Source organism: Podarcis pityusensis, assembly GCF_964106645.2.
Source record: "Podarcis pityusensis genome assembly, chromosome: 14".
Lineage (NCBI taxonomy): Eukaryota > Metazoa > Chordata > Lepidosauria > Squamata > Lacertidae > Podarcis > Podarcis pityusensis.
Window position 1 is genome coordinate 4,771,968 of NC_138039.1, and position 14,158 is coordinate 4,786,125.

General features: G+C 49.5%; 1 protein-coding gene and 1 long non-coding RNA gene across 5 annotated transcripts in view; both read right to left on the minus strand.

Annotated features, from left to right (window-relative positions):
- The window catches only part of LOC308463145, a 795,191-nt gene that overhangs the window by 734,564 nt on the left and 46,469 nt on the right, over nucleotides 1-14,158 (minus strand). The window lies entirely within an intron of this gene.
- ELFN1 (extracellular leucine rich repeat and fibronectin type III domain containing 1) overlaps nucleotides 1-14,158 on the minus strand; it is a 247,742-nt gene that overhangs the window by 216,801 nt on the left and 16,783 nt on the right. Inside the window, exon 1 of one of the 4 annotated variants that reach the window (XM_080981028.1) lies at nucleotides 10,291-10,459. The exons of 2 other annotated variants lie outside the window; for them this stretch is intronic. The gene's annotated coding sequence lies outside the window, so the exon portion shown is untranslated. Of the gene's footprint in view, nucleotides 1-9,479; nucleotides 9,683-10,290; nucleotides 10,460-14,158 lie in introns of those variants that run through there. One more of the 4 variants, XM_080981030.1, reaches the window with a different exon arrangement.

Genomic DNA, 14,158 nt, shown 5'->3' on the forward strand with positions numbered 1-14,158 from the left:
TATTAAGGGAATGGTTTTGGCTGTACCACCATTTATGTATGGAAGTGAGAGCTGGACCATAAAGAAGGCTGATCGCCGAAGAATTGATGCTTTTGAATTATGGTGCTGGAGGAGACTCTTGAGATTCCCATGGACTGCAAGAAGATCAAATCTCTACAGTCTGAAGGAAATCAGCCCTGAGTGCTCACTGGAAGGACAGATCCTGAAGCTGAGGCTCCAATACTTTGGCCCCCTCATGAGAAGACCCTGATGTTGGGAAAGATGGAGGGCACAAGGAGAAGGGGACGGCAGAGGACGAGATGGTTGGACAGTGTTCTCGAAGCTACCAGCATGAGTCTGGCCAAACTGCGGGAGGCAGCGGAAGACAGAAGTGCCTGGCGTGCTCTGGTCCATGGGGTCACGAAGAGTCGGACACTACTAAACAACAACAAATTTACATTCCCAAGAAGGTTGTCATAGAGACAAGTGGGTGGGCCTTTTCCCACCTGGCTGCACGCCATGTCATTCTAGGATGGAGAACAATAGATGAAGGGCAGCTGTGTGTATAGAGAGCTCTCTATAGCAGGGGTCAGCAAACTTTTTCAGCAGGGGGCTGGTCCTCAGACCTTATGGGGGGGGGGCTGGACTATATTTTTTGGGGGGGGGAATGAACGAATTCCTATGCCCCACAAATAACCCAGAGATGCATTTTAAATAAAAGGATGCATTCTACTCATGCAAAAACACGCTGATTCCCGAACCGTCCACAGACCAGATTTAGAAAGTGATTGGGCCGGATCCGGTCCCTGCGCTTTAGTTTGCCTACCCATGTTCTACAGTGGTACCTCGGGTTAAGAACTTAATTCGTTCTGGAGGTCCATTCTTAGCCTGAAACTGTTCTTAACCTGAAGCACCACTTTAGCTAATGGGGCCTCCCACTGCCACCACGCCACCACTGTGCAATTTCTGTTCTCATCCTGAAGCAAAGTTCTTAACCCGAGGTACTATTTCTGGGTTAGCGGAGTCTGTAACCTAAAGCGTCTGTAATCCGACGTACTGTACCACTGTATAGAGTAGGGGCACCCTGTTCGCTTTCCAGTCTGTTTCTATGGCTTTCCAGAATGCAAAATCGCTGGTTTTCAATCACTTCTTAGCCTTTCGGCTAAGATCAAGTGTTTAAAAATCACTGCTTTCCATTTGCTAGTAATGCTAAGGTATAGCTCTCTGTGAATTGCCATTTTGGGATTAGTAATGGGAATTGCTAGCATTATTCAGTAAAAATCCAAAGGGGGGAATGTGAACATGGGTCCCATGTTGGCGGTTGTGAGTCAGAGGCAGGTCTGGACACAGGATTTTCTGGGCTTTTAAAGCAGGTGATGTTGTTTACATCCTGCATTGTAAGCCTGTTATTAAAGGTGCTCTCAGGTCTTTTTCAGCTGTTATATGCTCAGTCCCTTTAACAATAAAGAAACAGACTGGAGATGGAAGGAATCGAAGCTGGTATCCTCTGCATACAAAGGGTGAACTACAATGGTACCTCGGGTTAAGAACTTAATTTGTTCTGAAGGTCCATTCTTAACCTGAAACTCTTCTTAACCTGAGGCACCACTTTAGCTAATGGGACCTCCCGCTGCCGCTGCACTACCACTGCACGATTTCTGTTCTCATCCTGAAGCAAAGTTCTTAACCCGAGGTACTATTTCTGGGTTAGCAGAGTATGTAACCTGAAGCATCTGTAACCTGAAGCGTCTGTAACCCGAGGTACCACTGTATTGCTAAATTAAGGCCATCAGCACCCAACACACTGAGCAGCTGGAAATGTATTTCAAATCTGGGCTGTTTTCTGCTTCCTCTAATGGTGCCTCTTGCAGCAAACTGTCCCTCCTGACTTTTAGTGTGTGCATGTTTGTGTTTTATTTAAATTATTTTAAAACACTGTTTCATTTTTCAGCTGCCCAGGGAATATTTACTGATGAGTGGCTGTATACATTTAATAAATATATGGACTAGAAAAGAGGAGCACTAGCAAACCATCCCTTCTCCAGTGGCTTGCTAAAACCAAGTTATATTTTGCACTTCTTGTGCTTTGGCGTTCTGTTTTGTTTTTTGAAAATGGATGAGTTATATATAAATAGGAATATGCGGAACTTGGGATCAAGAACCGGGACAATTGCCTTTCTAACTAGATTACTGGGGACTAAATGCAGTTGGCCTTTTAAAAAATTGGGGGGAGAGGGAAACCTGAAGCCAAGAATTAATATGCCATCCTCGGAGCCCTTTTTGTTTTAGGGCACAATCCTATGCACACTTTCTACTGAGTAAACCCCACTGAACACAGCCGTACTTACTCCAGAGTAAACCCATGCACAGGATTACACCATTAAAATATCAAGTAGAAATAAAAATAGCACCCTATAATCATGAATCTGTTCCTGATAGCAACTCTTAGAGGTCTTTTGGTGGCCAAGCTGAATTGAAATTTTGCAGAAGTTCAAAACTGAGCCTTCCCCCTTGTTCCTCTCAAATTTAGTCACTCAGCTTGTGGGTTCAATTAAAATTCACCAGATTTCAAAATCACCAGAGTTCAACATTCAAAGTCTGATGTGCAAATCCCAAATCTACCCATTTTTTTTTACTGGTGGACGGAGGAACATCAATACAAAATTGATGGGTTCTGTTCTCAAGACATCTCTCAGGTAGTTTTTGATAGATATTGCTACACAGCGGCAGGGAGCATGTGAAATATTGGCAAAGGCTAACCCTCCGCATTGTAAAGCGACTGCGACTCAAAGGCCATTCTGGGACGTGGTCAAACATGGACAGCTTCGTGCCAAGGATTGCAACATGGGGGCTGTGCTGAGGTGCAGAAGAGCCTTGGAGACATCCACCAATGGCAAAAGACTGCTTTGAACAAAACCCAGAACTTCTTTTAAATAAAAAATGGCGGAGAATTATTAATAGTAGTAGCTGTAGTAATAGGAAAACTGTATTTATATATAACCCTGCCTTTCCCCCCTGACAGGACTCAAGCAGGTTTGCAGATAAAAATAAGAACCACTAAAAACAGGGGCGATCGTTTTTTTATATTAAACATTGATAGAATTTAAACAGCTTAGTTCCCGAATGTTTTGGCTGACGAATGTCGCAAACCCGGAAGTGACTGTTCCAGCTTGCAAACTATTTTTGGAAGCCAAACGTCTGAGGGGGATTTCTGTGGCTTTCAATTGGCTGCAGGAGCTTCCTGCAGCCAGATCTGTAGCTAGGTGGTCTTGTACCCCTGGCAGAACCATCCAGATTGAGCCCCCTACCCATGGACAAATTAGTTATTCTTTCCACCTCTCCTCCAACCCCGCCCCCTCCACTCATTCAATTCACCCTCTATTTAAAACCTTTTCTTATGAGGCAATAATCAATATTTTTATTTATGGACATATTTTAAAGCCGATTTTGCGCCCCCCCCCCCACTCACCTGCACCCCTGGTGGGGGCCCATCTCACCACCCCCTAGCTACAGCCCTGCCTGCAGCCAAACAGAAGCCACGCTTTGGTTTTCAAACATTTTGGAAGTCGAATGGACTTCCGGAACGGATTCTGTTCGACTTCCAAGGTACCACTGTACATATACTGCATATATACGCGGGTTGCGTTCTGCATGAGAAGAACGCAACCCGCGTCTGTGTGTGTGCAGGTCGCGATTCGCCACTTCTGTGCATGCACGTGATGTCATTTTGAGCGTCTGCGCATGTGCAAGCGGCGAAACCTGGAAGTAACCCTTTTCGGTACTTCTGGGTCGCTGCGGGACGCAACCTGAAAAGACGTAACCTGAACCGAATGTAACAAGAGGTATGACTGCATAAAATTACCATAGAAACAGCATGCCAGCAGCCTTTTCATTAAAAGCAGTCAGTTCCCAAATTTCTGTTGGAACAAGAAAGTTTTCACCTGCCAGTGGAAGGACAACAAGGAGGGAGCCAGTCTGGCTTCTCCAGGGAGGGAGTTCCAGGATCTGGAAGCATCCATTTCATTTCAAAAGCAAGACCAGGTGATTTGAAACTCTAGGATATGAACTTTCCACTATGTTTCACTAAAGGCCCTCAGTTTAATGTGGATTGTGAATCCCTTGTGCCTCTTTTAATTCCCCCTCATTCATGTCTGTGGCGCAATGTCTCAGTCTCTCTGGCTACTGAGCAGAAGGTTAGTGGTTCGAGCCCACCCAGGGACAGCAGAGGGCAGGATTCCTGCCTTGCAGTGGGTTGGACTAGATGACCCTCGGGGTCCCTTCCAGCTCTACAGTTCCATGATCCTATGCAGCATTCGCCAGGTACTGCCCTTCCACACTGCCTAACTCCTGAGGTTTCCAAAGCAATCAGTCCAGCACTCCCATTTGGATTTTCAAAGCGTAGGAAATCAGTCCAGCACTCCCATTTGGATTTTCAAAGCGTAGGGAATCTCCAGATTTAAGTGAGGAAAGAATGTGGGGCAGCAGTTGTTGGAGGAGAATGCTGGCTGGACAAAGGGGAATTAAAGGAGGCAAAAGGGGTTCACCATCCACATTAAGCTGAGGTGTGGACGGGGTCTGTGTTTCCCTAAGAGAGACAGCGTGGTGTAGTGGTTAGAGTGTCGGGCTGTGACCTGGGAGACCAGGGTTCAAACTCCCATCACCACCACCAAGCTCACTGGGTGCCCTTGGGTCAATCACTGCCTCTCAGCCTAACCTACCTCACAGGGTTGTTGTGGGATTAAATGAGGAGAAGAAAAACCATCTACTCCACCTTGAGCTCCTTGGAGGAAAGGTTGGGATATGCGATCAATATTATGCTGCCTGCATAAGAATATTGCAGAAGTGTTAACTTACTCTGCCTGGTATGCTGACCTTATTAAACCTTTGCGCATTCACACACACACACACACACACACACACACACACCAGTCCCTCCTATAATCTTCGGAAAGGGCTTAATTATTCCATGCAGAAAACATCACAGACTTGAATATTTTTTTTGACGACTGGTAATAGATTTCCTCGCTGCTGTTTTCCCTTTTGCAGCCCAGCACCCTCGTCATGCTGTTCCTTTAAGATTTCTTGCTTTATTTAAACAAACAAGCAGACATTGAAAGGGGGGGGGGGCAGAGAGAAATGGGGGTCCACATGTTTTTACTGGCTAACCATAAACCATTCTGACAATGAGGAGGGGAAGATAGCTCTCAGGAATGTTAAGGGGGAGCTACGAAATCCAGGTTAAGGGGTTTGGTAGATTCAATATTTGGATGACACCGTTCCAGCTGTGCAACCAGGACTTAGGGGGCAGAAGCCCCAGGTCCCACTGAGTGTGTGCAAACACATCGGAGACATCAGAGACTATACATTTAAACCACATGCCTCCCCAACCCCACCTCCCCAAGAATCCTGTGAACTGTAGTTTGTTCTGGGAACTTTAGTCCTCTTAGAGGTGAACTACAGTTCCCAATGTTCTTTTAGGGGAAGCCAGGCTCCTTTAAATGAATGGCGTAGGTGCGACCCACGAAGTCCAAAGCGACCTGACTGGCCGGCTGCCCAGGACCGATGGATTCGAATCAACTCCGAGTCGTGTAAACGCGCCAACCCTGCTAGAGAGGAGCCGTCCTGCGCTCGTAGCTCTTTTAGAACAAGACTAATACGCGTCTCTCCCTTCCAGGCTCCCACATCTCCCGACCACCAGCTTGTAGCCCAGGGGCTGGAGTGTGTGCTGGGGGGGGGGGGAAGATTCCCCCCACCCCGCGCGCGCCTTTCTATCCTCCGCGCCCCCTGGAGTTTAATGAAGATGCAGTCCGCTGCGAGCCCAGATCAATGCCGTGGGCAGCTTCACGCTGCGTTCTTCGATTTAGCGGGCTAATGACATTTCACATTTAAGAGCAAAGAACGGGGGCGAGCGGGGGAGGGAGGACTGTTTGGCGAGGAAGGGGGCAGAAGAGCAGGGGAGCCCCCCCCCCCGATGTTTTAAAGACAAAGATCGCCTCTTGGCCCATTTGGAGACGCCAAAGGGGACCCAACTAAAAGCGAACAGCACACACACACACACCCCTCTTTAAGGCAAGGTTTTCTGGCCTCCTTGCCACCTCCCGACCCCACTCCAACCGACAAAGAGATCGTTTCCTTTGAGCCAACTACGCCCGGACGCCGGGACTCACCGACGCCGGGCCCCCAGTCAAGGCTGGCTCCCTTGCTCCTGAGCTTGTGAAGAGCGCCTTGCCCACCGCCAGTCTTCTCATACTCCACCTCTCCTTTAGCCAAGGTGAGAGAAAGTGTCATTCCCCCCCCCCCAAAAAACCCCATTTACCCATCTGCACCTCCTTCTGACACATCTCGGTTTATGCCCCGGTACCTATTTGCCTCCGCCTCCCTGTGACCTGGAGGTTCTACAGTTGCAGTGAAAGAGCAAACGCTTGTTAGTTTGTGTAGTACACACACACACACACACACACACACACACACTTTGCATCCTCATTGAATGTAACCTGTGAAGGCTCCTACACACCCAACACATGTGTACATCTCCTTCCACCCCCTGGGTTTATAGTAACACATCCACTCCTCACTTCCAAAGACGACTAACTTCAAAAAAATCTAAGCTGAACAGAGTATAACTTCAGGGAAGATAGATCAAGAAATTCTTTTTTTATTTTTTTAAAGCCTTACTGAAAAATTCAACTTGGCTGCCCTTTCCCTTATCTTTGATGTGTCCTCGTCGCTATTTTAGGAGCTTGACCCCAAACCCTGCCTGTCTCAAAGGTCTCAGCGTTGGAGTGACGTCGATGTGAGATCGTTATGGACCCAGAGCAGATACTCAACTCCGAAAAATCTCCATTATCTGTAACTCTGAGTTATTCAGCTCCAACTGTGCCATAGGCTGGGAGGCAGGCGGGAATGGTCATCAGAACATATCCAACACCCTTTTTAAAAAAAATCATGGTCCCCATCTCTTCTTAAGGAAGCAACTGTGTGTATCTCCTCTTTGGTGAAGCCTTTGGGATGGGCGCTCACGTTTATCTGACAAGGCCTCCATGATCCAGGCTGGCTCTTATTAGCACATGGGGACACAGGAATAGAGGAAGCAGCCTTCTACTGAATCAGACCATTGGTCCATCACAGTAATGTCTACACTGACTGGCAGCGGGTGTCCAGGATTTCGAGCAGGGAACATTCCTAGTCCTACCTGGAAAGCCAGTGGGGATTTAAACTTGGACCTTTGGTGCTACCTGAACAGCCACCTGTTGGGAACATTCTCACCTGGCGTTCCTTGCTTCCAACTGGGGGAGACTGACTTAGATCAAGGATGAGGAACCTGTGGCCCTCAAGATGACACTGGACCACATCTCCCATCAACCTTGACCTTGGCCATGATGGCTGGGTCTGATGGGGAGTTCAAGTAGTTCAACAACATCTGGAGGTCCACAAATTCTCCATCGCCAGCTTTAGACCCTTGTGCATAGAATTGTAGAATTGGAAGGGACCACAAGGGACATCTACACCAACCCCCTGCAATGCAGGAATCTTTGCTCAATGTGAAGCTCAAACCAATGACCCAACCGTGTGTGGACTGAGCTATCACATATTTCAGGGATAGCCAGTGTGGTGTCCAGAAAGATGCCAGCCAACATGGTCAGTGATCTGAAGTTAAGGGAGCTGTAGTCCCCAAAAATATGGAAGTTTCCACATTGGCTGTGCCTACTGCATTTAAATCCTAGGACAGACATGGCTATGTGTGCTGTCTCATAGGCAAATAGGAATCCGTCTTGTTCTGAGTCAGACCCATTGGCCTATCTAGCCCAGAACTGTCTACACTGACTGGCAGCAGCTCTCCAGGGTTTCAGGATAAAGTCCCTCCCTAGATATTGATCCTGAGACCTTCTGCACGCAAGGCAGATGCTGTATGATAGAGTTGTGGCCCTTTCTGCTCCTATCGCCAGAGGCAGGGATCACTCCAGTGTGGACTGAAGGCCATAAGAACATAAGAGGTGATTTTAGGATCAGGCCAATGGCTCATTTAGTCCAGCATTCTGTTCTCACAATAGCCAACCAGATGCCTGTGGAAAATCCACAAGCAAGACCCAAGCACAAGAGCACTCCCTCCCTCCATGGCTTCCAGCAATTGGTCTTCAGAAGTATCTCTGCCTCTGACAGTACAAGTAAGGCAGAGCCATCATGGCTGGTAGCCATTTAGCCTTCTCCTCTGTGAATTTGTCCAATCCTCTTTTAATGCCATCCATGTTGGTGGCCACCCCTGCTTGATCAGAGTCACGGGAACCTCCTTGCACCCCAGAGCCTGGACTGAGTCTCTGAATTTCTAACCTTTGTAAATGCCAGCTCCAAGATTCAGCTCTAAGGGACAAGGGATTGGGCTAAAGCCCAGCTTGCATCATGGTGCATTCCTCCTTTCTAACATTTACTCGGGAGTAAGCTCCCTTCAATACAGGGGCACTTGCTTCGGAGTAAACAATGCAATAAATCCTCTTCCCACTTCCTACACCATCCCAAGGTTCTGGCCAAGGAGAGAAAAGGTAAATGACTGACAACAAGGCAAAATAAATTAAAAAATTGTCCAGCATTTATTCATCCAATGTACTTTTGGGCCAGTAGCCATCTCTGACCTTATGCCCCCTTCCCCTCCAAATGTTTTGGACTTCTATCTATCTATCACATTTAAACCCCCTAGGAGCTCGAGACAGCATACATGGTTCTTTCCCCCCCCCCATTTAACCCCCACAACAACCTTGTGATGTGGGTTAGGCTGAGAGACAGTGACTGGCCCAGAGTCACACCCAGTGAACTTCATGGTTAAATGGGAAAGGATTCGAACCCAGGTTTCCCAGGTCCTAATCTGGCCCTCTAACCACTACACCATCCTGGCTCAATTGCTAGGCTGGCTAGAACGGATGAGAGTTGGGGGCTCAAAACTTCCGGAAGGCTAAACAGCTTCAGAGTAGAAGCTTCTTGCAGTTAAAATTATTTCAGTGCACGATTCTTACATTGTTTTATGCATTTTTTTAAAAAAATACGTAACGCATCGTTTTCTTTCCCCTTCAAGGGACTCAAGACGGCGTGCCTGGTTCCCCCCCCTTCCATTACATCATCACAAGAACCCTGTGAGGTAGGCTAGGCTGACAAGCAGCGACTGCCCCCCCTCAACATGGTCACCCAGTGAGCTTCCTGGCTGGGCCGGGATTCGAACTCTGGTTTCCCAGTCGGACATTCTGAGCAGGAGACCATGCTGGCGCTTGAACTCCCATCGTGGCCGACCATTGGATTCGCTTGCTGGGGGAGGGGGGTTGGGAGTTGGGGTCCAAAATCAGAGCAGGAGGTGGGGGGGCTGTATAGGAGCCTGGCTATATAGTTCCGAAGCCGCCGCCGCCCCCACTTTCCTCTTTAGACCTCTCACAAAGTTTCTAGGTCGGTGGCCGGACTGGGCAGGATAGACCGGAAGGGTGGGTGGCCGCTGGCCGCAGGGACTCCTGCTCCCTTACCTGTCTCTCCCTGTGTAGCCAGCCCAGGTGGGTCGAGCGACCGTTCCTCTGCTCTCCTGGACGGCAGCAGCAGCCGCCGCCGCGCCTTAAGCGCTCTCCTCTCCGCGCCCGTCGATCCTCCGCGGCTGGTTCTCCGGCGCCGCCTGGCCGCCCCCTCGCGGGCATAGGCGACCGGCCAGCGGTAGGGAAAGACGGGTGTCTGGACCCCCCACCCCGCGCCCAAATCTAAGAGGGAATGAAAGCATTCGCCGGAGGTCGAGAGCCGATGCCGATTTAACCGACGGTCGGGTCGGTTTCTACGCCGCGCCCATCGCCGGGTCTTTGGATCCCCGGAGTCAGAAGCCCTGCCACCGGCGCCGCTCCCTCCTCCTCTTCAGCGGAGGCGCTTGTCCCGGGATAGCCTCGATCCTGAGCACGTTGCTTCGCGAGGAAGCCTCGAGGGGACCAGCCGTCTCGGCGGGGCTTTCCTTCTGAGCAGAGACGCCTAAACTGGAGTCGTCCAGCCGCAATACTAAATGCTCCGTTCCCTTTATCTTCACGGAGCCCATAGGCGGCGCCGGAGAACGGACGGGGGGGGCCAAGCGCCCCCACAGCAAAGAGCTCGCTCCTCCACTCCCCCCCCCCCCGTGCTGTAGTCCTGTCATAGACAAATCCTGTTATTTTCTATCAGGGATCTTAACACATGAGGTACAGTTCGCCTAGCTAGAAATATACTTTCCCCCCTCTTTTGCCCTTTATTATTATTATTATTATTATTATTATTTACTGGTGCCGCCACTAAGTAAGCCCCGTTGAATTCAGTAGAACTTACTTCCGTGTAAACGCTCATCAGAAGAGACTGCGAAGCTGGGGGGAAACTGGAACCGGCTCCCCCCCCCCCCAATATATATTTTTTCGCCCCCACCTCCTCTGAAACATGCCCCCTCCCTCGTTTAGGTCGAGGGGGAAAGCGTTGGTTTTCCAGGTTCACCTTTCTGGCTTTGCAGCCCCCTCAAAGCTCCAGCTAGAAAATAGAAATCGCTCTCCGCCCCCCCCCCGCCCCCCGTTAATTCTCGGCGCTCTGTATCCGTAGCACGATCTCAGCGCCTCTCTCGCTCTCTCGGCAAAGCAGCTGGCCAATTCAGCCGGCATACAAAGGAGCTGCCTCGAGTCCAGCGATAGTAAAGGGAGATTTTTATTTTTATTTTTTTAAGGAAGAGGAGGAGGAGGGGAGGAGAGAGACAGTAATAAAATCCTGGCGTGGACAAAAGGGCAAGGAAGAAGCATTTGTGGTGATCAAAGCCAACCATCTCACCAGGTGTGTAAGAGATCAAGATCAAGGAACATCCGGATTTGTTTGGGGGTGGGGGTGCGGGCAGCATAGAACTCCTACATCTGAATTATTCTTATTTATTCTTATTAAATAGCATGCTATACACGAGATGTAGTACTTTTTAAAAAATTAAACCGCCTTGGATGCCTGGGCAGAAAGGCGGTATAGAAACGAGATGAAATGAATTCATTCATTCGTTTGTTTCGTTTCTATACCGCCTTTCTGCCCAGGCATCCAAGGCCATATTTCGGAGTGGGTGGGAAGGAAGGGGAGCAAGCTAAACGGAGGAGAAATGACGAAGGTGCAAACCTCCCACCCTCACCTCAGACTGCAAATTCACACCAGCACCAGTACATTGAAATAAGGGGCATGTGAGGAAGCCAAACCTGGTTCCCCAGGGGCTGGTGTCTCAGAGAGCAGGCCTAAATGACCTCGGATATCTTGAGTTTTATATTAGCCAGCAGGCTGCAAGCTTTGGAAAGGCACAGAGAACTCCGCCTGAAGAAGAGGCCTGTTTGATCCGGAAGGTGTTTTTATCTGATAGAGATCAACAAAGTAACCACGGTCTGTTCAGTGCATGAAGTGAGGGGCAAGCTATGCTTCCTTGCGCCGAACGCACCCTAGACCAGACTCTGTTCACACGTGGCCACTGGTTCCAGTTCGCCGCCTCCGCCTCTAGACCGTATCCCCCACTCTCCCATATCCCTGCATTGGCTAGACGGCCCTTTGGGTCCCTTGGCATTGCAATCAGAGGCAAGAAGCTAAGCGGGTTGGACTAGATGATCCAGGGGTGTCCCTCCCAACACTACAGCTCTGTGATTCTTGAGATGCGCACCGGCAAGCCCCGAGCCCTGGAAGCTGCTCCCTTTTCATTCTAGCTTTAACCGAATTGTCAAATACTGCACTTTTGCCTTTTGCATCTCATCACCAAGCCCAGGAGTCTTGTCTGCTTGCCAATTTACGATCTCTCCTTATGCATCTGAAGGAGTGGACTCTGGCCCACGACAGCCCAGGCCGTCATAAATTTCATCCTAGAGGCGTCACGGGACTGTTCGGGTTTTTCCTGCGGCAATCAGAGCTCGGCCTTCTCTGGAAGCTGCTCCGTTTTAAAGAGGCGACCTCACACACCGGGAGTCCCCACACGGCATATGGAAATCCAAAGCCATCCCTGATTGAAGGGGAACGGGTGGGGAAAAGACGGGAGACTTTCCTTCTGCGTGGTTTTTTTTAAAAAACCAATCTGATTGTCAGGCTGTAACAACCGCAGGGAGAACTAATCCATATGAAGCGAGTCTTCAACAGCATGCTCCAGCTTTTCACGCAGCTCAATCCTGGGCATGTTTATTCAGAAGTAACGCTGGGGGCCTAGATCCTGGGAGGAATCGAATTCGATGGGTTTTCATTTCTGAGTAGGATAGGATCGCACTCTGTCCCTATGCCTACTCATAAGGCAGGAAACCAGGACCGTTGACCAGGAAAAGCGTAGGAGGGGTGTGTGGCTTACTTGCGAGTAAAATTTTTGCTGGTGCAACTTAGAGTCATAAAATCGTAGAGCTGGGAGGGTCATCTAATCCAACCCCCGGCAATGGCGGCATCGCAGCAAAAGAATCTCTGACAGATGGTCACCCAACTTCTGTTTAAAAACCTTCAGCGAAGGAGAGTCCACCACCCTCAGAAAGTTCTTAATGTTTAGTACGAATCTCCTTTCTTGCTACTGGAATCCATTGGTTCGGGTCCTGGGCTCTGGAGAAGCAGAAAACAAGCTTGCTTCGTCTGAAAGCCTTTCAGATATTTGAAGATGGCTATCATATAAGCAATGACAAACCTAGACAGCATCTTAAAAAGCAGAGACATCACCTTGCCAACAAAGGTCCGTATAGTTAAAGCTATGGTTTTCCTAGTAGTGATGTATGGAAGTGAGAGCTGGACCATCAAGAAGGCTGACAGCCGAAGAATTGATGCTTTTGAATTATGGTGCTGGAGGAGACTCTTGAGAGTCCCATGGACTGGACTCTTGAGAGTCCCTGGAAAAGACCCTGATGTTGGGAAAGATTGAGGTCACAAGGAGAAGGGGATGACAGAGGATGGGCAGTGTTCTCGAAGCTACCAGCATGAGTTTGACCAAACTGTGGGAGGTAGTGGAAGACAGGAGTGTCTGGCGTGCTCTGGTCCAGGGGGTCACGAAGAGGCGGACACGACTAAAGACTAAACAACAACAACATCATATAAGCTCTCAGCAGGCTGGACACACTCAACTCCCTCAACCGCTCCTCATAAGGCTTGGTTTCCAGACCCTTGATCATCTTGATAGAAATACCCTTCTGGACACGGTACTCCAGGTGGGGTTTGACATATATGGGGCCACCACACGTGCCCATAGGGTCCCTCCCTTGTCACAGGTGACGGAGTGGGTCAGTGGGTTTCTGCAGCCATCAGCAGAAAGTCCTAGATGTCTAAGGTAGCAGCAGGACCCTGGAATGCGGGTTCGGATCCTAGGTACGTTTACTCCGAGGCAAATGGCAGGCACTGCGTTCACGGAGACCCCCCAGGGCAACCAGACATCCAACTCAGCGGGGTTTCCCCCACTTCCCTTCCAAAGAATGCCTGGGGATTCGGCTGTGTGTGTGTGTTTTAGGACCACGGTCGTGCGCAGCCCGATCCTAACGCGCGTTTACTCGGAAGTAAGAAGCCAAAGGAGCTTCTAGCTCGTCAGAAATCCTTTAAAATCCCACACCGTGAAGGAAGGAAGAGAGAAGATAGGGAACAGATATGAAGCCGCCTTATACTGGCTATTGACTAGACCCTGGATTGAACCTGGAACCTTCTGAATGCGGAGCAGGTGTTTTCCCACTGGGCTACGGTTCCTTCCCAAAAGAGGTGGCTGTGTGTTCTGAAATTAGCAGGTAACTTGTAAGTTTCAGCCTCGCTGCCTCCCTTTCTCCTCCCTTAGTCCTCTGACCTTCTCTTCCGGTTAGGCAGACTTGGAACGGCATCGTTTCCTGTCTCACGCCCCATAAACTCTCGGATTTGTGGAGCGTGGTTTTTTGGTTGAGTTTTTATGGGATGTTTCTTGGCTACAGTCGCCACTTTGGGGAAGCAGCAAGGCGAGAGAGGCTGTAAAACTGTCTCCAGGCAAACGAACCTGACAGCATAATATTTTTCTTTCTCCACCTCACTGAAGGATCTCGCGTTTCTCCCAGCGCGGCTGCCTCCCCCACCCCCTGCCTCCCCCCCACCCCCCCGTGCCTAATAGGCCTTTGCAGGAAAGAAGACGAAGAGTCAACCCCAAAGAGCTTGCCCCGTTTTCTTGTCGGAAGTGTTCTCGGCGGGTCAAAGAAAACCACTGATAGTTCCCACCTCAATTGTA